The sequence below is a fragment of the Pelodiscus sinensis genome, chromosome 8 (genome assembly GCF_052426305.1).
Source record: "Pelodiscus sinensis isolate ZL-2025 chromosome 8, ASM5242630v1, whole genome shotgun sequence".
Lineage (NCBI taxonomy): Eukaryota > Metazoa > Chordata > Testudines > Trionychidae > Pelodiscus > Pelodiscus sinensis.
In genome coordinates this window covers 73,157,795-73,164,873 of record NC_143059.1, presented here as the reverse complement: position 1 = coordinate 73,164,873, position 7,079 = coordinate 73,157,795, and positions in this window count along the sequence as shown.

Below are 7,079 nucleotides of genomic sequence, written 5' to 3'. Positions count from 1 at the left end.
GAAAGAAAAGCCTGAGAGTGAGGCTGTTAAAGGATCCTACATTACATGCAGCGAATCTCCCAGTTCTCGACCCAGGCTCGTAGCAGAGATGTTACAGCTGCTGGCTTTAAAGTCTCTGGTTCACGTCCTACGTCAGGATGGGTCCACGGTTCTTCCCGGCTCTTGATTCCCTGCGAGGCTGCATCTAGTATCAGGAGCAAAACTGAAGGCAAAAAATGGAGTCTGCCACATGGCCTTTTGTATCCATCCCTGGTCTCTCCCAAGCTGGAGAGGGTCACACGGTCAGTGGCCAGGTGTGTCTTTGGCCTATAGAGATCCATTGTCCCTGGAGCCTCGCTCGTTAGCATGTCCATTGGCTGAGCATCCCTCGCCCATCGCTCCAGCACAGACAGAGAAGTTTTCAGCCTCCATACAGAGCACGTTTCTAACTCCACACGCAGACATTATACGATCACATGAAGAGCACACACAGAAGCAGGAGGGGGTGAGCTTTTGTTTGACACCTCACATGGCCCCCTTTGGACCCACTTTTGGGGTAACACCCCCCCCATGGGTACAGCAGTGATCTTGGCTGCTCCCCTTAAAATCCAGTAACGTGACAAGGCACCACGCAAACCCCAGGTACCTGCCTTTGGCTCAGGCCCGGGATGGCGGCAGCAGCAGGAGGGGTGGAGTCCGGGTCATTTTCACGGCCTCACGCAGGCTGCCAGGGGCCCGGTTCCATTTCAGGGGCCCCACCGCAGGAGATGGGCGGGTCTCCCCCCCGCACCGCCGCGCCGGGTGGCTGCTCGGGGGGGGGGGGGGGACTGTCGCTGGGGTTCTGCCCCCTCAGCCATGACAGGGTGGGCAGCTCCCTGCTCTTGGCAGCAGCCCCTCTTGCTGGCTCCCTGCCGGCGTGTCTTCCCCTGCTCGGATCCTCTGCACGGAGGGCTCGTCCAGCCAGGCCCACGCGGGGCAGCCGTGGGAGGGTGGCTGTCCTTGGGCACGTCTACACGGAGGGCTCACTGGGAGTCACTCCTCCCTGCTCGCGGCAATGCACCCCCCCCCCCGTCCGGCCGGCAGCCGCTCGGACTCACCGGGTGCTTCAGCAGGGCCTGTGCAGACGGACCCTCCGACAGGGCGAGGCCCCGGACATGCCCGCGGGGTGAATCCAGCCGCCGGCTCTGCCCCCGCACTGGGGTGAACACGTCCCATGCGGCTCTGTTGGCTTCCGAGCTCCCGCCTCTCGAAGGCACGCCGGGTCCTCCAGCCAGCGCCGCCCCGCCGGCCTCCTCCTGGCAGCGTTGGGGCAGCTGCCTCCTGCCCCCGGCGCCGGGCGTTTCCCCGTCGGCCCGGGAGCAGCGCGCGCTCGCGACGCGGTTTCTGGCTGGGCTGGGCACAGCGGCCTTGGCTGCTATTGCCTCCGGGCTGCTCCCTAACTGGGTCCGGCCGGTGCTATTCTGAGAGCCGAGCACCCCCCTGCCTCCTGTGTGTTCCTCTCCCCCCCCCCCCGGGGCTCGCCCCACGGCAGCGGGGGCCACTGGGGAGCAGAGAAACGGGACATGGGCCAGCAGAGTCAGCCGGGCGGCAGGGGGGCGCTTGCATGACACTGCTGGAAGGCCCAGTGCAGCTCTAGAGTAAGGGGGGGGGACCCTCCAGCTTCACTCGTGGCTCTTTGGACAAGCTGGGAAAAGTCCGTCTCCTCCCAGCACCAGGCTGCTCACCGGGCGGTTCTAGGCGGTGAGATTCTGCTGCTGTTTTCCTAAGGGCATCAGAGAGGTCAGACCAACGGTCCCCCCAGCCCCGGGTCCTGTCTGCCCACAGTGGCCGCTGCCAGGTGCCCCCAGAGGGAGGAACAGAACAGGGGATCATCCAGCAATTCCTCTCCTGTCACCCATTCCCAGCCTCTGACAGAGACGAGACACCCCATCCCTGCCCAGCCTGGCTAATAGCCATCCATGTATCTAACCTCCATGAATCTATCCAGCTCTTTTTTGAATCCTGTTCAAGTCCTGGTCTTCGCGACATCCTCTGGCGAGGAGTTCCACAGGTTGACTGCGCTGGGTGAAGAAAAACTTCCTTTGGTTTGTTCTAAACCTGCTACCTATTAATTCCATTTGGTTACTCGTTCTTATGGGAACAACGACGTAACTTTGCCTTATTCACGTTCTCTACATCTGTCATGATTGTATAGACCTCTGTCCTATCCCCCCTTCGTCTCCTCTTTTCTAACTGAAAAGTCCCAGTCTTAATAATCTCTCTTCATATGGGACCCGTTCCAAGCCCCTCCTCAGTTTTGTCGCCCTTTTCTGAACCTTTCCCAAGGCCACGAGAGCTTTTTTTGCCCTGGGGAGACCCACCCAAAGCAGCTTGCGCAAGGCCCCCCAGGGAGTTTGTGACACATTGAACGTGGGTCTCTCAGAGCCACCGATCCTCTCCCGAGCTGGGCAGGTGTTTACCCAGCTGTGATCATCGGCCGCAGCGTCCTCTGCCCTGTAACGCTCACCTTGGGGTGCGGAGCTGGTCCTGCCCAGCCCCGGCTCTCTGCTCCGCCCCAACCAGCCACATCCTGGGGCTGCTACGTGCCCCCCTCCGGCAGCTCGGGAGGGGGCACACCAGCTGAAATCACAGCCCCCCCCCGCCAGGGGCTCAGGACCGGGGGGGAGGGGGACCCCCTGCAAGCAGCAGGGCAGACCCCAAACGGCCGGCGTGGCCAGCAATGGGACTGTATGCCCCGGGACAAACGGCCCTGCAGGCTTCAATGGGACAGGCCCCAGTGGGGCTGCCCCCCACCTTCGCCACCTAGGGGTGAGAGTGCAAATGCCCCGCCGGGCTAGGGGCCAACCCACCCCCTCTGCCTCTTGCCCCACGGCCCAGCCCTGGAGCTGCCTGGGCACTGACCGGCAGCTGCCGCTGGGCAGGGGAGCTTTGAATGTGCCCAGCTGGCTGTTGCCGTGGTCCCCGAAACACCAGGGAGCCCCTGGGGAGGGGGAGAAACTGGGGGAGACTAACCCCCCCAAGACAGGCTGCCCAAGCAGGGGGCAAATTCCAGGGCTGTGGGGCGGGTCAGCTCCCCTTGGGGTGGCCAGGCGGCTGCCTGTGGGGTGTCAGCAGTGGAGCTGGCTAGAACTGGGGGGGGTGGCCCCCAGACTGTGCCCCCTCCGCTGCGCCCACAGGCTCCACCTCTTTTTCTTAGGTCCCCGCCCCGCCCGCGCCCCTCAGCTGAGGCGAGGACAGAGCGGCCAGCCGTGGGGAAGAGGTGGGGGGCGGACACGGGGGTGTGGCTTATGGAGAATGGGCGGAGACATGAGTGAGTGGCAGGCCTCGGGGAGGTGGGGGAGGGGGCACTCTGGGGACACTGGGGGAGGATGTAGAGAGGGGTGGGCAGCGGGCAGGAGGATCTGGGGGGGATGGGGCACTCAGGGGCCTGGGCCTAGCGAGAGGCAGGGGCTGTGATGGGGCACTCGTGGCCTGCGGGTCTGGGCAGTACAGCCTGTACGTGGCTTCATGCGCACCAGGAGGCAAAGCCGACCCTGCCTGGCAGGTCCTCACTTTGCAGGGCTTGTCTCTGCCACCAGAATCGCCATCTCCTGCCGCTCTCCCATGTTCCTGCTAATCTTTTCCATCCATGTGGGGAATAAATTTTGTTACGCGCACTCAGGCATGTGTGAATGTGCACCACCTGTAGACACACAACCCCCAGCTGGGGGCGTTGTGCTGAGCAGCTGGGCAGCATTGGGGTGTCTGCTGAGCAGCTGCCCAGCTCACGGGGAACACCGCCGTGCGTGGCAGGCGGTGCAGAAGGGGGCCGTGCTGTAGCCTGGGATGCTGCGATTTTCTCTGCGCTGCGGCCGCCTTGCTGGGCTCAGGCTCAGAGAAGGGCTCACGTAATGACCGCGTCGTGTGTGGCGTGAGGCCCCCACTGGCGGGAGGAGAACCGCTCGGGCCAGGGGACACCACGACGACCCTGACCCACAGCGGGACCCTGCGTTTGCGTCTCTGCAGCCCCCGCCTCTCCAGTCTTGTCTCTGAACTCCCCCCAGCCAGTCCCCGGGGTGTGTGGCAGGGCTGGGGCCGAGTGCCCCACAGCAGAGCCAGCCCCTTCCCGCGAGGCGACCCCCAGCGACCAGCCCCGGCCTGGGAGGGGCCTGCCCGCACGCCACGGCGGCTGAATCTGGGTTATCGGCGTGCACAGCAAGCGGGGGGCGGGGAGAACTCCGGGAGCCGGAACGAGCAGCTGTTGAGTGGAGGGAGGCTGAGCAGGGAAAGGCCGGGGGTGGCAATTGGGGGCCACGAGGGAGCACGGCTAATGGGAGACACTCCTGTGCCCTGACCCGGCGCCCGGCGTGCCGCCACCGCGCCCCTCCGGCACGCGCCTGCCGTTCCCTGCCAGGCGGGGGCTCGTGCGGGCAATTTGCAGGTGCCAGGGCCCCTGCTGGGCCCGGCTCCAGGCTGAAACACAGCACAGCGGAGCCGCCCCCCGCCACGCTGGAGAAGAAAGCAGGGCAATCCCCCCGGGAGCTGGGCTGCCTGCGCACGAGGCCCCACGTTCGCCGCCTCGCCGGAGCACGGGGCACGCCGGCTGCCGGAGCCCCTCCCGGAGCGGACGCCTTCTCCAGCCGCGAGGCGGTGGGTCGCTGTGGAAACGGGGCCGGCCCTGCTTCTCCAGCCTGCGAGGCTGCGCCGTGTCAAGAGGACAATAGTTGGTTACACGCGGGGGCCCGGCCGGCGTGCGGGACGGAGCCGAGCCAGACGGAGGGTGTGAGCGAGAGCCGGGCGCCACAGCAAAGCCAGCAGCTCCGGGGCACCGACCCCAGCTCCCAGCCTCCGGCAGGACCAGCCTCCGAACCGAGGGTTCCCGTGGCAAAGCGCTGGCGGTCAGGGCGTCCCATGAGGCTCTGCCGAGGTAGCGGGAAGGGACCCAGGTGAGACGGGCGCCGAGCAGCCGCCGATCCGCAAGCAGCGTGCCCGCCGGACACGGCTGAGCAGCACGCAGGGGCCGTGCCGGAGTTGCCCTTCTACCGGCAAGGCCCCAAAAGTGACGCAGAGTCGAGCCTCCTCCGCCCCGGGCCCTGTGCAGATCAGAGGCCGTTCCTCGGGTAGGCAGGGCGCTGCGAGACGCCCTGCGACCGGGACTGCGAGGCCCGGGGACGGCAGCAGCCTAGGGCAGATGGGCTGTTTCCGAAGGGCTCCCGCTGGCTCGCAGCTGCATGATCCCCCGCAAATACTGCGCCCAGCTGCTGGCTTTGCCCATTCCGCAGTCCCCATGCGAACTACCCCGGAAACGTGTCCCTCAGTCGCCTGTGACCTTCTCTCGGGTGGGACGTGGTGGCCATCAACATGGCCATCAATGCCACGCGCTGGCTTGGAGCAGGTGTAACTGGTGAGTCCCCAGTGCCCTCCTCTTCCTGGCACAGGGGAGTCGCACCACCTCCCCGCTGGGTCTCTTGCCTGGCCCCCCAGAAATCAGCTCCACTCTCCGGCCAGCTTCTTTGGCAGCTGGGAGAGCTACTGGCACGTCCTGGCTTCCTGGCGTGGCTCATCCCGGGGGGAGCTGGTGGACTGAGGCAGACACTGGGTACTTGGCATCCAGCAGAACAGATAACGGTGGGCGATAAACTGAGTGTGCTTCTGTCAGAGCCTTGTGAAGGAACAATCCGTCTCACACACAGAATGGGAAGCGACAGTCTAGGAAGGAGTACGGCAGAAAGGGATCTAGGGGCCACAGTGGACCACAAGCTGAGTAGGAGTCAGCCGTGTGACGCTGTTGCAAGAAAAAGCCAACATGATTCCGGGAGGCATTGACGTGAGTGTTGTGAGCAAGACACGAGAATCATTCTTCCGCTCTGCTCTGATTCGGCCTCAGCTGGAGAACTGTGTCCAGTTCTGGGCGCCGCATTTCAGGAAAGATGAGGAGAAATTGGAGACGGCCCGGAGAAGAGCGACAAGAATGATGAAAGGGCTGGAGAACATGAGCTGTGAGGGGAGGCTGAAGGAATTGGGCTTGTTTAGTTTGGAAAGGAGAAGACAGAGGGGACATGAGAGCAGTTTTCGGGTATTTAAAAAGGTGTCACAGGGAAGAGGGAGATAAATTCTTCTCCTTGGCATCTGAGGATCAGACAAGCAGCAATGGGCTTAAACCTCAAGGGCCGTTTAGGTTGAACATTAGGTAAAAATTTCAGTCAAGATGGTGAAACCCTGGAATCAATTGCCTAGGGGGGGGGGGGTTGTAGAATCCCCATCCCTGGAGATGTTTACGAGCAGGTTAGACAGACACCTGTCAGGGATGGGCTAGAGCTGGGTTTCCCAACCTATGGGTCAGGACCCCATTACATTTCAAAAGGGTCGCCAGGTGTCTCCCCAGGTGGCTCTTCAGGAGCCATTCATGCATTTTTTGAATTGGCCTTGGTCACCAAGTCTTCCTGAATTGTCAAAATGGGTCCCCATCTGGAAAAGGTTGGGAACCACCGATCTAGATGGTGATTGGTCCTGCCGTGAGGACAGGGGGCTGGACCTGATGCCCTCTCTTCCAGTTCTAGAGTTCTAGGATTCTGTGAAGCCCAGCCTATGTCCAGCCGGCAGCTGGTCCACTAGGGAGTCACAGCCTTCTACTGCCACCAGCTAATGGAGCTACTTTTTAGCTCAAGAGGCAGACTGGTGCCTGGCATGGTTGAGGAGATCTCAGGTTCAAACCCTAGCATGGGCTTACATACCCCAGCCTGGCCAGTGGGGCACTTCTAGATTGTAATCTAGAGACCCTTAACCTCTGTGTTCAACTCAACAGGATTAAGCTTGAGTAGGTCAGTGCGAGGCATGAATCAGTCTCCTCTGAACCCTCTCCCATTTATCAGCAGCCCTTGCAAGTATCAGACCTGAACTCAGCGGCCGCACCAACATCAGTTCTAAAATAACCTCTTTGCTCCTGCTTGAGGTTCACGTTCGTACCTACCCGACCAGACCCAGGGGAGGTGGGACTTGAACCCACGACCCTATCCCCTAGGGCACATGGGAACCTGACCACCAGCTTATCGAGAGGGCTCCCCTTGTCCCGCCTGCCCCGCTCATGGCATCACACTGGGAGCTCCACCGTGATCCCCTAA